Genomic DNA, 20,896 nt, shown 5'->3' with positions numbered 1-20,896 from the left:
TCTCGACCACAGGACATCTTTACATTGTTTCAGGTATTTAACGCATTTCCTCAAGACAGCTTTCTCTACAGATTCTGCTCCTTCTACTGGGTGTGATTTGGGTACCCATAAAGCATTGCACTTGGCGTGAATGCTGGTGTCTATATGTCATCCTCAATGTACCCAAGAGGTCGGTTAAGGGTAGTTTCCATGTCCAGGATGACTTCCTCTAGTTTGGTCCAGTGCAAGTTCCCAGTTCGAATTGACTTGTATAATCTTTTAACTTAACACCAACTAGCCTCTCAAATTGGCTGCTGCACCATGGTGCTCTGCTTAGGTTAAATTTCCATGTGATTCCTTGATTGGCAAGGTGTTTGTTGAACTTCTCCTTACTGGTTAATTTCCTCAACCACTTGCCTGCAGCAACGAAGGTTCTGCCGTTGTACAAGAAAATCTTCTCCGGACGTCCCTGTCTGGCTGCCTGTGGTCAGGTAAAAGTTTCAAGTGAATGGCATGAGTAAGACCACAAATACAATGCAATGTAACCTTTCTTTTCCTTCTTGGTCTTGCTAAGGTACTTGATGGTTAGCCCTACTCCCCCATGGAAGGTTTAAGGGTGGGAGTGTGTGATCAACTTCTCTGTGAATAGGGCATCAGATAGATAGCTTGGGTAATCTCCTTGTATGCAGCCTCTGCACTCAAATAGCCCCTTGTCCTCCTTCTGCAGGTTAAGTCGCAATTTGTTGTCTTAAAGCTTAGTCTATGTTGGCATCTGACTTGTCCTTTGTTCTCGACAGTCGGATAGAAGGCAGTGAGTAGAAGGCTAGAAATTACCTGCAGAGTTTATTATTCACCCCCAGTTGAACTACCTGCAGGACGAACTGTGGATGCAGAGTCAAGTGGAAAAAGCGCAGCATTTCAAGTTGTCCTTTGATGATGCAGATGCTGAACAGAATTTTATACTTGTAACTCAGCTATTTTGCAGGGAAGTTTTTACGGTTCCTCCTGCTATGTAAATTTTGTGCAAGCTGTTTTAAGGTGTGAATGGACATACAGTGATGCAGTCTTCGATTGTGCTGGATTTAACTCTACTCCCAGGTTGCAAAAATTGCGGCTCAATAGTCTAAAAATGGTCATTTTGACCATGTAATTCTCAACACTTTTATAACATCAAGTAAATTCAACTATATCACTGTAAGAGCTCAATGATTTTCATTTACCATACATTTGGGTTGCATCTCTCACATTCCTGAGGAGCCACACCCATTTCCGAGGGTCTTGAAGTGGGTGTTTTGTTGAACACAATATCTCTACTCTGCTTTATGCTGGAGAGTTGAAAGTTAGCAAACGTTGTTTATGTTGTCAGTGCTATGCAATGACATACTATTATAAGGAAATTGTGTTTTGATCAGGAATGAGGCCTTCACCTAGAACACTCAAAATGTGAAATATCGTCATTGAAAAAATGTTAATAAGTCATGATAGGGTGTCACAAACCATTTTAAAGTAGGTCATTTCACAGATCAATTTCTATCTAACAAAATTGTGAAAATTTCATTGTTATCTTAAATGGGTTTTGAGATAGTGTTTACAGTGGCTGAACATGTCTAAAACATGGAATCTGAGAAAATAGCATTTAAAGTTAATTATGAGCAAAGTTTACAGTTCAGTCCTAGCCTCGTACTGAGGTCCTTCAATGGCGTCCAAATGGTCACTGTAGCCTTTGTTCCAGTTTCTGATGTTTTCTCCTCTCCTTGGACTGATCAGAGCTCTTTCTGCGGGCATGATGCAATCTATTATAGTCCAGCTTTTTGCAAGCTTCACTACAGTGGAGTCTTGGAGTAATTCCTAGCTCTTTAAGGACAAGTGTGATAGAGTCTGACCCATCATTGAAATGAGACACCGCAAGATAAGCAGCAAGTTCAACTGTGGGTAAGCCAGGGTGGGTCTCCTTTGTAGCGTGTTGCCAAAATGAGGGCATTTATTGCCTCATTTTGGCTTTGTGTGCCACCATGGGGACAGCGCCATTTTCGTCACTGAGGGCTTCAATATTTGAATGAACTGCATTGGATCCAGTAGAAAGCAGTGGATGTGTGTGCCTGTAATCTGTTGTTCCCTTTGCCAAGTTCCTTCTGAAACCCACGCCACAAGTTTTCTCCAGGGGGACACAAGTCATGGTCTGGGTTTTCATAGCTTGATCTAGTATGGTGCCATATGGCCATGACAGCATTCTCCATAGATTGGATGTCATGGGTGTTGTTTCTGATAGCCTTGCCATAATACACCTGTAGCTGATCTATTTTGTTTGTCAGCCTTCCAATACCGCTGACAGGTTTTCTATCTTCGAGTCGTGCCGGACCCATTCTCATTTTTAGCGAGCGAAGGCGTGACCTCAGACGTTTCTGAACATGCCCGATGCACTCCAGCTTGGTGACCTCGCTTTCACCATAAACAGCTTCATCTACAATGAGCTTGTGGGCTTTGCTGTCCCTACTTTCAACTGACCACTGAAATATGGCAAGAAGGTCAGTGGCATTCATTGATCCAGATGAACCAAGGTGATTAGCCTGGCAAAGATGTTGGTGACCTTTCCACCAATCTTCAAATTCCTGAGTGCCTTCCTTGTTCGTCCACACTGTGGACTCCTTGCAGTCTTTTGACATTATTTCAATGTCAATTACTTTACCAGTAACTGTGGATATCGCAGTGACTATCCCATACAAGGATGAGCAGCCCCTTCTCCAGGTGCCATCGCCTGAAATTCCAATGTGAAACACACCATCCTCCTCTGGTTCATAGAACCTCTTGGCATCATCAACAGCTGCTGTCATACTTTGCTGGCAAACAGTCTGAGCAGCTTTCTTCACAGCTTCAATGATATCCCTATCGGCGTTTTCATTCATGGGAGGAGGCATGTTCCACGGCGGGGCCAGACCACCCCTCAAATGGGTCATCGGAAGCCTGGGGGCAATCATAGGAAAAATTTAAGATGGCGGCTAAATTGGAATTTGTCACTAGAAAATCCAAGATGGCCGCCAATGTGGACTTTCCCGGATCGCTTCGAAGACCTTTACAATGCGCCAAATCTGACTGCTTGGGCCAGACTTCAAGCCGGGATGGTATTAAAAAAGTGAATCACTTCTGTTCTGAACTTGAAGTTGCTGTGGAAGTCCTAGAGGAGAAATTTAGTAGCCTATCTACCTTTGCTAATGTGCAAAGGTTACTGCCCGCTCGAGGAGTTGTGGCAAGGGCTATAAGAAAGGGACATACGAAGATTATTCGCCGCTTGTATACGCGACCAAAATAAGTGAGTCCGTGGCTGGGGGAATTCACCATGGATATGCCATAAGAGGTGTTTAGTTGCCTGTCTAAAGATGTAATGGCACAAACAAACTATGGCCACCAGACAACAGAAACTTCGACTTTTGTTAAACAGAGGATAATTGTGCATGCGACATCAGGTTGTTCCAGCTGTTTATTGTGCATTCTGACTTACATTAATTAATGAAACATACAGTTTTGAATTTACACTGCAGATCAATTTATATTGACCTTTTTTTACTAATAACTATTGTCATATTGATTTATATTGCATGGTGTTTTTTACAATATCTTACTTTTTTAAAATAGAGGTATTATACATTTTTAAATATCCTTATTTAATAGTACGATTAAATTATTGAAAATATAACCTCTATTTTGACAAAATTATGATATCTGTATTATAATTATATATAACCATATAATTGCAAACAACAGTTATTGTAACTACCAAATGTTTCTCAGTACAAAAAAATAGGGCTATAAATTGAAAATTCGGTGGTGGATATTAAAACTGGCAATTGCAATCAGGTGAAGATGGTTAAGTCTCACAGTTTTAAAGGGCTGTGATGTTGAGTATTTAACCCTATATGCATACATGTGTCATAACTCTTTGTACTATATAATGGCCGGTTGCTTCAAAGCTGTTATTAAATACACCGATGAGTTACAATACATAATTGTGCTTAGTAAATCTCTGTCTGATGTTTAAAATGTATATTCTCCTTTTCTTCAGAGAATTTTGTGCTTGATAATCAAAATATTAAAATTCTGAATTATAGTCACAAAAAATGTCTGCTTGTATTAAAGTGAATTGCTTAAATGGTATATACAATGAGAAATTGGATTTTGATCACTCTTGAGAGTATCTCAGCACTAATGTTATTAGCTGACATCTGAATTATGAAAGAAACGATTTGAGTTCAGGGGTCACCTTTCCAGCAGCAGCAGCAGCAACACTGTTTGACCATGTTCATCACACTGCTTGTGCAGATTGTGCAACCGCTGTCGTCTGTACTAGGTTTTGAAAGACCACACAAGCAAAACCTATTATCACCATCCCTCACCCTCTTTGGAATATAGGAGTCACAAGCATTCTTCTTCACTTGCCGGTAGGAAACACTGAAGGGATCCATCTCTCTTAGCCACAACAGACAGACAAACTCATGACGGAACACTATCCACCACCTCATACTTTTCCTCACATTGCAGGTGTTCTCAACATACTTTGCTAATTTGACATGTTTATCTTCCTGGCCCTGCATAGAATTAAGGCCATGTCCAAAGCCAAGTTCCTCAACCAGCTGCTTTGTATGATAAGGAATGGCATACCCCAGAGTCCACACAGTGTTCTCTGAAATTTCGGCCATAAATTTAATAGTAGGATGGAATTTGTGAGCTTGTTCAATGAACAGGTTAATTTCCTTTTTGTCACTATCCCACAGTGAGAAAATGTCACCAATAAAACGTTTCCATTCAATTGGTTTTGTTTTGCTTTGACTTATCATTTTTGTTTCAATATTGGCCATAAAGATGTTTGCAAATGCAACGGCCATTTTTGTACCCATTGCAGTTCCATGGGTCTGAAGGTAATTTTTTCCAACAAATTGGAATGAATTTTCCTGAAGGATAAGTTTAAGCATTTCTTTGAGGTAGTGTGACGGTATAGGAGGTTTATTGTTGTGGAATGCCTTGTATGCTTTGCATACTGTTGTAATTCCCTCCTCCTGTGGTATATTTGTGTACAAGCTTGTTACATCCATTGATACTAAGATAATATCCTTAGAGACCTTTGTCTTTTCTATGAAGTTTACGAAATCCGCTGTATCTTTTAGATAGGATTTCTGTTTTTGTGCGATGGGCTGAAGTAATTTGTCCACAAAAGATGATAATCTTTCTGTAGGGCCTTCGCAGCCCGAAATTATCGCTCTTCCGACTGGATTTGGTTTGTGGATCTTAGTAAGTAAGGATGTAAAATATTGGTATTCTTGGCAGATCTTGCGTTTGAGAAAACCATTTCTTTGTCATGTTATCAATGAAGTTATTTTGATGCTATTGTGCGACAAGCTCGTGAACTCTTTGTAATGTTTTCACCGTCATGGGATTTTGGAGAGTTTTATAATGTTCTCTGTTGTCGAGTTGAATTTGAGCTTCTTGTATTTTATCACATTTATTCATGATGACAGTTGTTGTGCCTTTGTCTGCTTTTTTTAGAACGATGTTAGCGTTCTTTTTCAGCTCTGTGAGAGCTTTATATTGGTTTTGTGACAGGTTATTTTTAGGTTTGATTGGTTTAATCTCTGCCAATTGGATTTTCACGCTTTCCAAGTGGCTTTCTAGGGCAACTGATTTTTGAACCGGTGGCTTCCAGTCTGATTTGACGTGGAGTCGATGCGGTTCTTTATTTCTTTGTGAAATATGTATTTCAGGCGCATACGTCTTGCAAAATGTTCGAAGTCTAACAAGAGTTGGCGTCTAATGTTATTCTCATCTGTCACCTGTGTCGGGACAAATTTGAGGCCTTTAGAAATAACGCTGACTTGGCTGTCGCTAAGTTGTTGGTTTGAAAAATTCTTTATGAATTTCTCGTTGTTTTCTCTTTGTGTCTCAATCCGTTTTTTTGCCAATTTTTTTCTGCTTTCTTTGCGCTTGTAACTTCTTTTGTGCCCTTTTTTTATTTTCAACTACTGTTGTGGTGGTTAGGTTTTCAGAGATAAGAATATTATACTTTTCAACATTTTTATTGTTTGCAGAATTCTGCAACACGTGTGTACAATATTTCTTTGAACTCGTTGAATTCTTGCTGCAGTTTATCTACCTTATCTACATCGTGGTTTACAATGTTTACTGTGTTCGCCGAGTGCGACTGTTCTATTTACATCATTGCTAGCATTTGTGCTAGTATTTTTTGAGAGCTTAGCCTTTTTAAATTTGTTCTCTTGGCTGTTTAGGCGTCTTTTGTGGTACTGTAGGAGGGCGCTGACGAAGCGTTGTTCTGCTTCTTCTTTGATTCACCTTATATCTTTCACAAATGTGTCAACCGGCGGGATATTAGCCCTTGCCGAGTATTGGAAAGATTTAGGACACGTCTTGTCCTTCATATGTTTTTCTAGTTTCCTGATGGAATCTTTTGACTTTGTGATATTAGTCTCCAAGGAGACTGTGTCTATGTGTTTTCTTTTTCTGTTTGGTCGTCTGTTTTTTGCAGATTCTTTGGGTTGGCTGTTCTCTTTCATGTATTGGTAGTGTTTCTTGTGTCTGGGTTCAAGCTGTGATGCTGGAGAGCTTGATTTGGAGTCCTCTATGTCAAATTTGCTGCTGTACTGGATGTCCAGTTCGTCTTTATCAGGTATACCTTCTAGTGTTTTGGCGTTTCCAAAAGATCTGTATCTGAGTCTTCCTCTATCGCCGAGGACGTGAGGTATGGTTGTAGTTCTTTGTTGTCTGTTAACATTATCAATGTGTTTGATAATGGACTGTGTGGTCTCCAGCAAGACCGGCGGTTTCGATTCTGTGTGAATCTCTTCAGTTGCTATTTACTGACAACAGTAATATGTGGTAGGATTGTAGAGAAAATTCTCAGTGCCGTTCCTGTTGAATTATAGACGGATGACCTTTATATATGTTAACGGGTGAGTGTAGGGATCGAAAATAACGTATTCTCATTGGCCCGTAGTTATAGAAAGTAACTAGTCATATGGAAGCATTTTGGATCCGTTTGTTATTGAAGCTTGGCTGTGTTTCTTTTCAAGACATTATTTGTGTATATTTCCCATTTTAGGCTTTTAAACCTGAGGGTTTTCACGTTGATATGTTTATGCTATGTTTTTCTTTCCTTGCCTTGTGATAGGAAGGCTTAGGTGTGTTTGTGTAGCATGCGATATCGAAATAATGTTGCCTTGCATATTAGAACTTTGTAGACTTCATGTTTTTTTAATTGTGTGGTTTCACGTCAGTGATGGGGCCTGTCTGGATAACTCAACAGCATATTGTTCACCTTCAGATTGTCTCTGCTTGTTTTCACTAGTACTTCCATGTCGTCTATGAAGGCAGTAATGCAGTTTCCGCCATAATCTAGCCCTTGTCTAAAAACTGCTTTATGCAAGAGTACGTCTACTCCCACACATGCTTTCACCCCCTTCTTCAAAGTAAAATAAGGCAAAACAGTTATCACGCACTGCACATCTTGTTCTCTGACACCAGCCAGCAGATTTTTTCTGTCGCAAATTATGCTCTTGTCAAAACTCTTTGTCCTCCAGATTACACATGAAACTTGCGGCCACAGTATATGTCATTCTTCACAAATTATTTAGGTAGCACGTTTTCCGTGTCAACTTGAATTCTTCTTTCTCCAAATCAAGCTCTATTTTTCTGCTCTCCATGCTTGTTTTTCTTTTCTGTTTGGGCAGATCAATGTACAATGCATCATTCAATGTACAATAACAATAAAAATTAGCATAAATAAAAATGGTGTGTGGGTGAAAGCACTTGGAAATATGGCTTCCTTTCCTTGGGTATTCTAACAGCGAGGAAGAAGGAGAAGAAGGCAACTTAGACTCTGTAATAGATGCGTTGTATGCAGAAATTGTGGCGAAAGAAGAGTGTGGTGCGCAGCGCATTATTTTCTGTCCAGAGCAGCTGAGAGTGTGTCAAAGAAAATGCCGAGCGGAGTGATGACGAGGGAGACAGAAAGTGGGGATCTTGACGAAATGAAGAAGAGATAGAAAGCATTTTGCAGGAAATATATGGGCTTGTCAATCAACAGGGAGGTCGCATGCTTGTTGAAGAGGTTGCCAGCATGCGTTGAATGCTACCTTTGAAAGAGGAACCTATCGTGAGAGAGAGTGCTCCGGATATGATCAATTTTAATTTAAGAATCTGTAAGGAATGTGTAAGTGCAACAGCTAACTGACACAATTTGGAGTTCAACATTTTGAGGTCTGTGGAAGCGTTTCAGTAAATTGCCATTATACGATTTAAAAGGAAAGCAGGATTAAGTCCAGTAAGGTCCAAGATATAAAACAGGCAAGCGCGCCATTAAATTGAACAGTGTTGTATATGCAAGCTTTTTATAGGGAGATAAAATGTTCCTCATTAAAGTAGTGTGGGCACATTTAATGTACCTGGTGTATCAGGGCTTTCAACTGTTAGTCAGTCTTTTTCGAGCTCACTTAAGAGTGGCCATCTGTAATTTTCAACTAATGTGTTTCGGGTGAGAAAAAATAAAATTCCTCAAACTTTCCCAGAAGAAAGGACCAGATAAGTAATTCACATTCATGTAACTTTCAAGTCAATCAAATAAATATTTTAGCTGCAGGACAAATATTACAGTTTTTCAGCTCTCGGAAGGCACTCAGGGATCATTTTATCGGTAAAACCTGGGTTTGGATATAAAACGTAACTAACACTAAACGCGAAGTCGGAACTTGAAATCAGAAGACATTTATGATTAATTCAGGACGGTTGTTTCCAATTTTAATAAAAAGCTGAATATTTTATCGATTTTTTAACTTGTCTCTTTTGTGAGCCATTTGGGCAGGTACAAAAATCGGCTAAATTCAAATGAAAATATCGCCAATGGTACATTACTAGACTTCATAAAAGTACACCCCAGTTAAAGAGGAACATCTTCCCTTCAAATATATGCAATAAAATTTTTGGGGCCAACATACCTACGAAATTTGACAGTTGAAATTAGAAAGTGCACTTTTGTAAACAAACACTAAATTTTCAAATAGCTCAACGACGACGAGTCTATGACATACGAAGGAAAAACATTACAAAATCCACTTACGTGCTGAAGATACTCTGACCTGGAGAAAAAGGAATGCTTTCAGTTCCCTTTCAGTGGGATGGCAGAATGGAAACATATTTCTGCGGAATTTGTGGTGAAGTTTATACAGTCTTCGACAAAGAAGGCAAACTTTGACCATTCTTTCACTGTAACTCCCGCCGTTCATCACGGAAAAACTGAATGTTTTACGGTATTCGAAAGATCCAACGACTCTCGAGATCCTTACAACAACTGAGGTCGTCAAGCTAATGTTCCCTTTCCAACAATAAAAGTATCTTTTCTGTGGCGCATGAAGTAGCGAGAGATCTCTTAATCCAGCAGTTGGCAAGGCAAAAAAGATTGTGTTACATACACATTGTCGTCCTCAGATCACTCTGGTCGGCAAGACGCGAGTGCCGAGCCGCGCAAATGATTATCTGATATCAGTTTTAGAGAAAACGCTTTTTCATGCGAAGTGATATCAAATGAGAGAATATCAGATGCAGACTACTTAGGTAAAGAAGAAAGCAATCAAGCGCCTACTGCAGAAACTGAACATTCTATGTTTCCCCTAACCTGCGTCAATATATTGCCGATTTTCAGTCTGGGTGCAGTCCGGCTTCAGCTGGATTTTACTAACTTTATTGGCAACGCCGCCTTGCTTGTTTTCTTTTTCAGGAGACTGGCAGCATATTTAGCAAGTTTCTTGGAAGGGTGTCTGAGTCATGACAAAAGTTCTGAAACGCCTTTGTTGTCTAATGACAGCCTAGTAGAGATATTCTAGTTCCAGTTCCTACATTCCGCCAACAAGTTGTCTTCATCTCTCTACGTAATGTCCACGAAAGGAAGTAAAGTACAACTCGAAGGCATGGAAGATGTGAAAATACATCAAATGCTAACTGTTATATAACGTTTTGTTACAAGACTTATGCAAAGATTTTGCAATCACTTTTGGTGAAGTGCACAGTTGCACTCATGCACGAGACACTTTTGCAATTCGATGTAAGGTGCCTTACGTGCCCTTGAGAAATGGCTGACATCTATTAAATCAAAGTCAAGATTCGCACATTTTGTGGAGCATGAGGATGCTAAGCTTTTTGAATCTATTGGACGCGTTTAAGTTACAGAGGTTAAATGATTTGGAAGTGACTGGATGGGATAACAGACACTGGTCAAGAATAGTTTGGCTAGTTAGTGAATAAGCAGCTTCGCCTGCCCTCAGCGGCAATTATGTCTTCTGGGGTGTTTTCTTGGCTGTTCTTTAGCTTAGCAGCCGCTCTGCAAAAATAAGATTGGACTTGTTGAGGAGTGAGGAAATCATCTACTGTAACCTTCTATTTCCGCCTTTGTCCTTAGCAAACCTTATGCCACATGCCACAGCTGCTGCATGAAGCTTATGGCCGGTTTCCTGGCCAATGAGAAACTTTTCATCAAGGTAGCATTCTTACTTTTCAGTGAAACGTTTAGCCTTGTGTTTGAATCTCTTCAGCAGGGCCTGGAAGCATGGATCTTACCACTAGCTGGTTGAATATCAGAACCTCGGAGAGGTTTGTCTCTGTAGGCAATTCTGGCCTTGTCGAATAAGTTCTCCGTTTCGAGGACAATTTCACATTTACCGTACTGAAATGGTTCTCTAAAGAGCTGTAATGCTGGAAAAGTTTTACATATCACATATCCGTCAACCGGACAAGTGAAGAGCTTTGTTGTTTGATCGTCTTCATCGTGGGAATCGTTGTTCTTCTCTAATTCTACTGAGTGGAGCTTTCCTTAACCTCGGGTGTTGCACAGCTGCTAACAGAGATATCAACGAAGTTGATGAACAAGCGGGGAAGTCTCGCAGGGGAGGGTAGCGAGTTAATGCATGGAGTGCTTGGGGGACCAAAAAGTGCTTACTTCGGTTATTTTTCCCGTTCCTCTCCTCTCAACCCCTTCAGTAAACGTCGCCAAACTGAACGCGAAATTTATTACTTGATCATCGATGGACAGACAGGTGGGCTGACAACTTTCTGTGCTTATGTCATGCAATCTCACCCAAAACACATTAGTTGAAAATTACAGACGGCCACTCTTAAGGACGAATGGAAGTGTTTAAGGTGGATCCACGTGTTAAGCTCTAAGGAGCGAAACCACAATGCTGCGAAATGTTCGCACCTAACGTTTCAATTTGCTATATTTTTGATGGAATGCTCCATAAAATATTAAGCACAACTGACTTTAGGGTTCTTGTCTAGTCTGTTTCCGAATTTATGTCCTAGATCCTGAAGTTTGCTGAACTCTTCTCAGTTCCTCTGTCACTAGTCAGCTCTAATGGGTACAGTTGTTGGACGGCTCTTTCTGAGGTTGTCTTTCAGGCTCACACCTTGGCAACTCTCACAATGCCATCTCTTCCAGCAACGAGGTCGTCAACTTTTGTTATATTGGTTGTCATCTATGATAATCACCATCTTCCCCTTTGTCAAGGGTTTTCTTTACCCCTTGTTTTTGAGGTTGTGCCTCCCTCAGTCCTCGCTGTTATTCTCTTGGCCATCAGGACCACAAGACTTGCTTACACTTTTGAAGGTACTTGGCAAAACTGCAGAAATGGTGCTGAAGAGTACCAGAGATCCATAAATGATGGGGACTCATGTCATGTTCGGTTGAAATGCCATGGTTTTTGAACGTAGAAACAGTCTTAGGGGTAATTGCTTCATGGCATGTACACATAATGCAATGAAAACAGATTGATTTCATTGGTACGATTACATGCCAATATGTTCCAGATGCCAAAAAACAAAAACGTTGCAAAACATTATTTAAATACAGTGCACGACTTTGCAGCACAGTCTCTAGATTCCATTGTTGTGAACACTATAAGGAAGCTACCACAATCAACCCCTTTGTGGTGTACCATCACCTCATCAACTTGAACATTCTCTACACCATCACTGGCACATACTCGGAAGGCAATCCCCACACATTGATTGCTTTATGGAATAGAGAAAGAACAGTTGAAGCATGGTTATTGTTGTTGCACTGGAGGGAAACAATAACTTGTGAGTAGCCATCAATTGCACCATGTATCACACACTGCGTTACTTTAAGTTTCTATGTCCCACAAGAAATTAGGGTGTGACCCTTAGTAAGGTCTTCTGGGAATTTGTTGTGTCAACGACAAGCTCTACTTATGGGATCCAGTGTAATTAACGCATCACACCCTCTCCATCGTTGAACAAATATTCTTTGCTGTCTTAAGCCCCCTTGAATGTACCATTCTCCAGAGCAGGGTATCCTTCTAACTTCTTGCTAAGCTGCATCCTGCAAGTTGGAGTCACAAATTCGAGAACATGATACAAAAGTCCCTGGTATCTCCAGAGCATTAACACCCCGATGTACTGTATCTTGAAACAGTGACAATGTTTTCAATGGCAGTCCATGAGAAATAATATGACCGAAGAAGCATTAACTGTTCCCGAGGATGTCATATGATGGCCGTCCAACTGAACCAGTGTGTAAGATCGGGGGCCTTGTAGGAACTGTGAATGAACACAGGGAACTCCCTGAATAAATTTTCTATACCGTGCAGTTCAACCAGGAGATCGTGAAGCCGACTTGTTTCACTATCTGCAAATTGAGGGGACCTCTGACAAGATAGCAAAAATTGATGTTTATGCCAAATGGCACCAGTTAGTCTGAGAAGGAGGAAGTCAGCAGTTTCTTGACTCAAAGGAACATGACGGCAGCTGTCTAATTCCTGAAGCAGTGAGAGAATGCTTGAAACAAACTGCTGCAAATAACGGTTGGCTTTCAGATCCGTATTGATAAAAATAAAACAAAATGAACAACAAATGTAAATCCTGAAACTAGAAGCATACCCTTATAAAGTGAAGAGAAGCACTTTGGTGGCCTACTTAAAACTACAAAAAAAGTTGACTTGAAACTAATAACTAAAAAAAATTTTGAAATTGACAATAAATTTTATCCTCTTTTTTCAGTACACTGCTTATATACTGAAAATCAAAGATTGCCATTTGTACATCTTTCCTATGAGGCCGCTGTTTTCTCACCTTTGCCTGTAGATTCTTGTTATCCACACTTCTACACGCAGAAAGATTTTTGATATCACCATTACCAGTGCAAGTGTTACACACTATGCTCAGTATAGTCAGGCAGTCATCAAGTAATGATATTTTCTTTGGAAAAGTAATTTTGCTACAGATGAATAGATCTGATGAGGAGGAGAGGTGATGGTCACGATTTACAGGGGAACCTCGATTTTATGGGAAGGGAACAGCAAAATCATATCGTTAAATTGGGATATAGTTGTAAATGAACTCCCAATTTAACGATTTGGCAGAAAAGCGACCAAAAATATTGTTGTATCGGGATATGGTTAATAATTAATTTTTCTTAGAGCAATCAATAACATAACTAAGTCGCGGCAACTTGATACCTGAACTGTTTGTATTATATTTAATTGCAATGGGCAAATGAATCATAAATGCAACAACCAAAACACAACATAACATCCTTCCACAGTATGCGCAGTGCATATAAGTTCTGAGAATGTTGTATATACATACATACTCTTTAACGTATTCAAAACTAAAGGTTAGCCATCCAATGTACTGTTCCATGTTTATTTACAATAGTGTTCACGGTTCATCGTCATTTCCGAAAGTACTTGTCATTTTTGGCTTGCCGCTTTTTTTTTCACTTCTAACCTTAAAAAGGCATCCTCCATCATAGAAAGGGATCTCGTTCTCTTGCCCCTTGCTCTTCAAAGGACATCACAAAGTCTCTCAGTGCTTTGACTGCTTCAGCAGCTTCCACAGGGATAAGAGGTCACGCATTTATTACGATTATTCGTTATTGTCAGTGTCTGATTCCTGGTCTTCATGGCTAACCTGAGAATCTTCCGGCTGAACTACCTCTAAAGCTTTCCTTTGTCGCATCCTTTTCCACTGCTTTTCAATTACAACGTCTTCATCTAGACTCGCAAACTGGTTGAATGGTTCATTCATCAATGAGCGGTGTTGCTGGACAAGTCTGCCCCACAGACCAGATTCTTCTGCTGTTTCTTCAACCTCCTTGTCTGACTCAAATGGGCCGTGTGTTGTTTCTGTTACTTCGCTTGGAAATCCTGCTTTTCTTCAACAGTTCTTGATTGTATTTCGGGTTACGTCATTGACAATTGTTTTTGGGAGGGGAATACCCGCTTTATCCTTTAAAAAAATGTAGTGGGACTGGGACCTAATTTACCATATAATGACGTCACTCTACTTGACATTGTTCCCGGGAGTGTTGTGTTTTGGTTACAAAACGCTTCAAAATGTTCGCATTGAGCAGCATTATTCGCTTATGTCTGTGATTTTGAATCGTTCAATAGCTCAAGCGATCAAGAACAAGCAGAGGAGGAAAGTAAGTTGTTGTGGGTCGTATCAAACCATAAATGACTAGGCATGCAGTAGTGTACCGTGTTGATTTTGAACGATCGTCAACTGTGCACAGTGGAAGCAATTGTACATCAAATTCTGTTAGCGTTTAGGCAAAAGCCTCCTTTTCAACTGTTAGCTTTTATAAGCAGAAAAACAACAACCAATCCTAACAATGAATTCTTACAGGAAGCTGAATGCTCTTACTCTTTGTTTGAATTCCAATTTCGCACGGGTGTTGAGATAGAGGACAAGCAGAGACATAACTCTGGGTAAACAAAAGAGGGACGGCGCTTCATTACTTGTGAACTTGCGAGAAGGGCTATTGAATTTTAATTTTGTAAATACATGTTCTTAGGGATCTTTGGTTCTTCTCATTTGTTGGTAATATGAATAATTTCCATCCAAGAATCAACGTAAGGGAAAGACTATGATTCCCTGGTTACAAGGTACTTCAACGGAAAATAGTGTAGGAGTGGAAGAATAACTGCCTCAAAGTTTAGATATAACTTAGCTATTATATTATATGTTTGTTGGTATCAGATTGTTGAAAATTCTGAAAAAAAGGAGGAAAAAGACGCCGGAACGAGCGAGAGCTGACATTGAAAGCAGAAAGGCCAAATGGGGAATTACCGAAAAAATCGGAACACTGTAATCATTTTTTAGGCCAGGTAGTATAAACTTATAGATCTAGATTAACTGGATCATAATATCCTGATATCTTATCTAAGAAAGGATAAAAAGTCTGTTTATTCTATTGAACTTGCAGATAGCTGGAAAATCCCAGAAGATTGATCCACAAATCTTGGAAAATGTCCACATTTAAGTGGCAGATGGTGTGCGAGATGAAGCGCCATATTAATATCTATGTCCAAAACAGCCTGTTTCCTGGGACACCGCCACCACAAAAGTCAAATAAACAATTCCGCCTGAGTCCCACGACCATCTAAAACGATATCTACATTGCTGTGATAAAACAGTGTCTAGCTAAGGTGGACCAGGCAAACCTGTTAGAAAAAGTGTATGGCGAGGTGGTAACGAGGACGATTTCTTTGAATTCCAGCGTGAATCCTCCTACTGAAAGTGAAATGCCGGGGCTGAGGGAGATTCTGTAGAGGAAGGCAACCTTGAGGAAGTGAGAGTTGGTGACAGCACATCGAATAGAAGCCTCTTATTCGTGCACCAATCAAAATGGCAGTGACACCTACTCAATATGTATGGGAACGAGCTGTGTCTTCTGGATGCGACGTACAGGACCACCAAATATTTACTGCCACTACGTACTGATTGTAAAAACGAATATGGAATACAAAGTTGAAGCCTCCTTTTTTACACAGTCAGAAACCACAGATACGATAAAAGAAGCTCTGTCTGTTATCAAGAATTGGAACCCTGACTGGAAAACAAAACATTTTTATGGTCGGCAGAGGGAGAGATTGCAGCAGTGGAGGATCTCTTCCCAGGTATGTCTAACATTGTTCATGTAGTCAAGTCAAGAATTTCTCTCACTTACTAAATTGGTGAGGAAAATGAGAAAAGTAAGTTTTTTTTAAAAATATGAATTATTTGAAGGATACACGCAAACAGAACATAAAATATGTCCTTGCTCATAGTCACATTAGATGGGACAGACCTTGCCCTGCCCTCTCAATGTTAGCTCACAAGATTGGCTAGAAAATTCCGAAAACAACATTGAGAGGGGGCAGGGAAGCAGGAGAGGGATATTTTCAGCTTGGTTGTGAAGTGTCACAATTAAACTTGACTAGGACTGCAGATGTTTTAGTCAGTGCTGTAGATACAGTGGCCAACTACCACAATATCTTCATGATCCTCCTTCGTCACTCGTTGATCACTGTTCACAAAGGCTGTTCTCAGCTTCTGAAGTGCAAGCTCAGTGCATTCATGCAGAAGATGTTGAGAAAGGATTATTCAAGGTCAAAAGCCAGGATCCACATTACCAGGAAACATGGTACAAGCTGTCTTTTGGCGACAACAACACAATGCCAAATTGTGAGTGCAGTGATTGGGAAAGAAACCACCCCCCATGTAAAGAACACTTTTTGGCGGTTTTCACTCACTTTGAAAACTGGGGATTCCAACAGCTTCCTACCGAGCTTCCTACCGAGGTCCCTGAAGTATGTGTTTTGGGGTCTTCAAAAAACACTTTGTGGTTCTTAGACTTTAAAGAGCCTGCTTGATTAAATAAATAAGTAAACAAAATTATCAACTACTACTACTACTACTACTACTACTACCACTACCACTACCACTACCACTACCACTACCACTACCACTACCACTACCACTACCACTACCACTACCACTACCACTACTTACTACTACTACTACTACTACTACTACTACTACTACTACTACTACTGCTACTGCTACTGCTACTGCTACTGCTACTGCTACTGCTACTGCTACTGCTACTGCTACTGCTACTGCTACTGCTACTGCTACTGCTACTGCTACTGCTACTGCTACTGCTACTGCTACTGCTACTGCTACTGCTACTACTACTACTACTACTACTTGTTGTTTATCTCATAGGAGAAAAGAGATGGAGAGATGAGCCCTCTGTACTCTGTGAGGGTTTCGGGGGGTTTCTGTCCCACCTTTCTTGCCCCTGAGAAGCATGTCGCAAATTTAGTAGTCAAAGTGTTCAGTTCTACATAAATGATATTAAACTGATTGTGAATATTAAGTATAAACTTACAGAATCCCGATGTTTTGACGTCGTCACGATGCCATTATCAAGAGATTGATAGTGATTCAAATAATGCAAGAAGATCAAATCACTCTTGATTTGAATTGATTGTGGCAGCTTTACCTTTAAACATGGAACCACGCTGTAAAAGGAACCTGGTCAGGCTGGCAGTCATTTCATTGTAGATGCTGAGGGAGTTCATGTTGCAAGATAAGTACCTCTTACTAACCGAGTTTGAGGTCTGTATTGTAAGTTACGGATGCTCATGTTTTCCCATTGATGTATTCCAAATGGTCGGCCATGTAGTGTGGCACTCTGTTTAAAAGAGACAAATGGACGTAAATCCATTTAGTGCCTCCAAAATGTCTAAGTGCTGGTGCTATGGTAGAGAAAACAACTCCTTGCCTTGCGCTGTTTGAATTCTCTCCAAGACTGAACAAGTAAATCTGGCAGTGGCAGTATAAACTACAACTACTTTGTCGGTAGCAAGTTGGTAAACATGCTGTCCACACCTCTTTGACATAAAAATGTCTTCTCAAAACTTCTAGGCCAGCTTTATACTTTGCTCCCCAATCATCTCTAGTTGACTTTGAAACAACTTCAGCACCATTTCCTGAAACCTTTAACAGCTAATAATCCTTGTCAACATCCCCTAAAGCAATTGCTACGGTGGAGTTTGTAGAAACCTAGTCAACCATTCTCTCACATTTCTCCTTCATTTCGGTATGTGTTGTGCGTCGCACAACTCTTTCAGATTTGAGTTGAATTTGTTCCCAGTTTTCAACGTATGCTCTGCTTGTGCACAAATCGTACTTGCAATGAAGACATTTCTTGCATAACGGGATAGTTTTCATATCTTGAGGTTTCTCAGGGCCATTTGGTAGGATACTATGGATGTTGCAATTGTTTTCTACCTCTCAAAACATGCGATATGGCCACTCTCTATCGTGCTTAAGTACAGAAAAGAAAACCTTTTAAAATATTTTATTTATTTATTTATTTATTTATTTATTTATTTGCCTTACAGACATATATTAAATGTTTACAGTACTAAACACTACTAATAATACTAAATTCTACTAAAAATATTCACTATACTTGCACTACTAACAATACTAGCTATACCTACAATACCATACTTACAATGCTCACACTAATAATAATTACAATGCTTACACTACTTAAAATACTAATACATCACACGCACATACACACACACATACATATACGCCCGTATACAAACTGTAGGTACGCAGGCTTTATATGACAGTAAAAAAAAAAGAAAAAAAAAAAAGAAAATGCACATTGCTAATGTTGCTAATACAATGATACAGTGAACTAAGAGACCAAGTACAGAAAAATTACAAATTCCTTATCTTTTCCATTTCCATTCAGATTTTGCCAATTTGTTATTCTTTGTGCATACATATTTTTCCATCTGATATTTAATATAAACTTTCACTTTAAGTCCAGCTATATCTGGAAGTTTGTTGCTCCTGTGGCAATCCCATAAGTACAACTTTCCAATAAGTAATAAATAGTTAAGTAAAGGGCACTCTGAACTTAGAATTCTGATATGGATGTCTTTCAGAGATATGCGCACTGGCTGATTTGTTCTGCCAAAATAATAAGATTCAAATTCATCCCAAAAAATTCGAGCATGAGCGCAGTAAAAGAGAAAATGCTGCATTGTTTCAGGTTCAAGTTTACAAAATGAGCAAGATTTGTCTTAGATGTAACCTATCTTGTGTTATTATTATTTATAATGTGTATAAAGCATAGAATTCAAAACTTTATACTGAAATGCCTTTACAAAGGGTTCAAAAGCGATAGAGTGGGGCAGAGAAAAAGCTTGTTTCAAGTCGTTATCAGAAAGATCAAATTTGCATTACAACTTTTCCCCATTACACGGGAAGAGCGCTTTTTTACTAATTAAAAGAGCATAAGAAGGAGGTTCCTATTGTCGTCACTGTCAATTATCTTTGTGTTGAAAGACACCGAAACCGTGCGTAGCAACACAAAGAAAATTGACAGTGACGACAATTGGAACCTCCTTCTATACAAAGAAGCCTATCATATAAAACGTTCATCGCCATCCTTGAACAATGGCTTGAAGGCCAGCAGAGAACTCTGCTTATTCTCATGACAGTTTTTCTCTTTTTGTTTTGTACTTATTTCATTCTCACGTGCCTATTGATGCTAATTTACCACCCTTTTAGTATTTAAACTTTAGCTACCGCATTGTCACCTAGTCTGACGATGATATAGAATTATATTGAAATATTACTGAAACATACCACTGTTTCCTTGCATTGATTGCCTAAATATTAGTCTAAATGCACTTATGCGGTTTAACTTTTGTTTTATTTTGACATCACATGAAATCAGAATTTCCAGCGAAGAGCTAGTTCTAAATTTTGGGAGGCAGAAAGAGCAAACACGAATTATTAATATCAGTTGAACACATATATTAACGTTTTGAAGTATAAAGCTCACGTGCTTTTTAGTTGTAAAAACATGGCTAACAACAAAAACATGAAACACAACAAACAATATCCACTTCGTAAAGCACAAAAGATGGACAATAATAGCCATTCCCTGTCCTTTTTGGAGCTCCGCTATCCCGAGATTTGTTGTACTTGATATCTCTGAAGCTTGAAGTTTTTAAATTTAAATAAAGTGAAAAGACGTGTAAAAACGAAAAATATTGCAATTAAGAGTACAACGTTTACATGCTCTGTTGAAAGGCGAGAGAAATATAGACTGAAATATTATTACAGTACATAATTTAATGTTCATCATCTCATGGCAATCTCACTTCAAACGAACAAAAAAAAAAACAAAAGAAAGCCTTCAGTTTTTTTCTAATGTAAAACCTTATCCGGGTAAAAGCTGGCCTTCTACATAAAGTAGATCAGGCTTACTTTGACTAAAGAATGCTGTTTTACCTGCTTCCTTAGCCGCTTTTAACTTCGCTAATTGCCTCTTTCTGGATTCCTGAATGGATTTTGGGTAATCTCGATAAATGTGAACAGTGTGGTCTCTTAAACTTCTCACATGCCATGTAATCATTTGTCTGTCATTGTAGCGCAAAAAGCGGGCAATGATAACTCTTGGATTCGTGGTTCTTTTACTGCCTAAGCGGTGAACACGTTGAAACTCTGTCGCATCAGAATCTTCAACTATTAAGGTGGAGCTTAAAGAGGAGCGCAGGACGGACTCTCTGTCTTCATGGTCTGCTTCACTTTCAGTTGCTAAGGTTTCAGGAATACCCTCGAAAAGTAAATTCTCTCCTCCTGAATAGACTTCTATATATGGAAGCTGCTTATTAAGCCAAGTTATTTCTTTAGTGGAGTCGTTATCCCGAGCTTGAGTTGACAGTAAGGTGTCATAAGCCTTTGAAGTGAAATCGACGCTTGCCTTTAGTTCACCGATAGTTTCATTGACGGCTTTACTTTTACATTCTACAGACTCCACTCTGATCGTAAGATGGTTTACTTGTAACTCAACTGCCTCCAGTTTTTTTAGAGTCTTATTCATTAAGGCTTCGAAGCTGTCCAACTTCTGTAGTTTGGTAAGAATTTGCTAAATGTCCGCACCTATATCTTCCGCCGTATTCGAAGCTTCGAAAACCTCCTCCCCTTCTGAAGAGTCGCTCTTATCTGTTGGACGCTTATCAGCCGGCGTGGAGCTTTGGTTTTC

General features: G+C 39.6%; 2 pseudogenes; both read right to left on the bottom strand.

Moving 5' to 3' along the window:
- Positions 1-1,638: 1,638 nt before the first annotated feature.
- On the bottom strand, positions 1,639-3,639 carry LOC146465569 (uncharacterized; annotated as a pseudogene).
- Positions 3,640-11,277: 7,638 nt separating this feature from the next.
- LOC146465568 (uncharacterized) lies at positions 11,278-20,734 on the bottom strand (annotated as a pseudogene).
- Positions 20,735-20,896: the final 162 nt, after the last annotated feature.

The sequence above is a fragment of the Pavona decussata genome, unplaced genomic scaffold (assembly GCF_977016875.1).
Source record: "Pavona decussata unplaced genomic scaffold, jaPavDecu1.1 SCAFFOLD_156, whole genome shotgun sequence".
NCBI lineage: Eukaryota > Metazoa > Cnidaria > Anthozoa > Scleractinia > Agariciidae > Pavona > Pavona decussata.
Note: the sequence above shows the minus strand (reverse complement) of the source record. Positions and strands in the feature narration are given on the sequence as shown.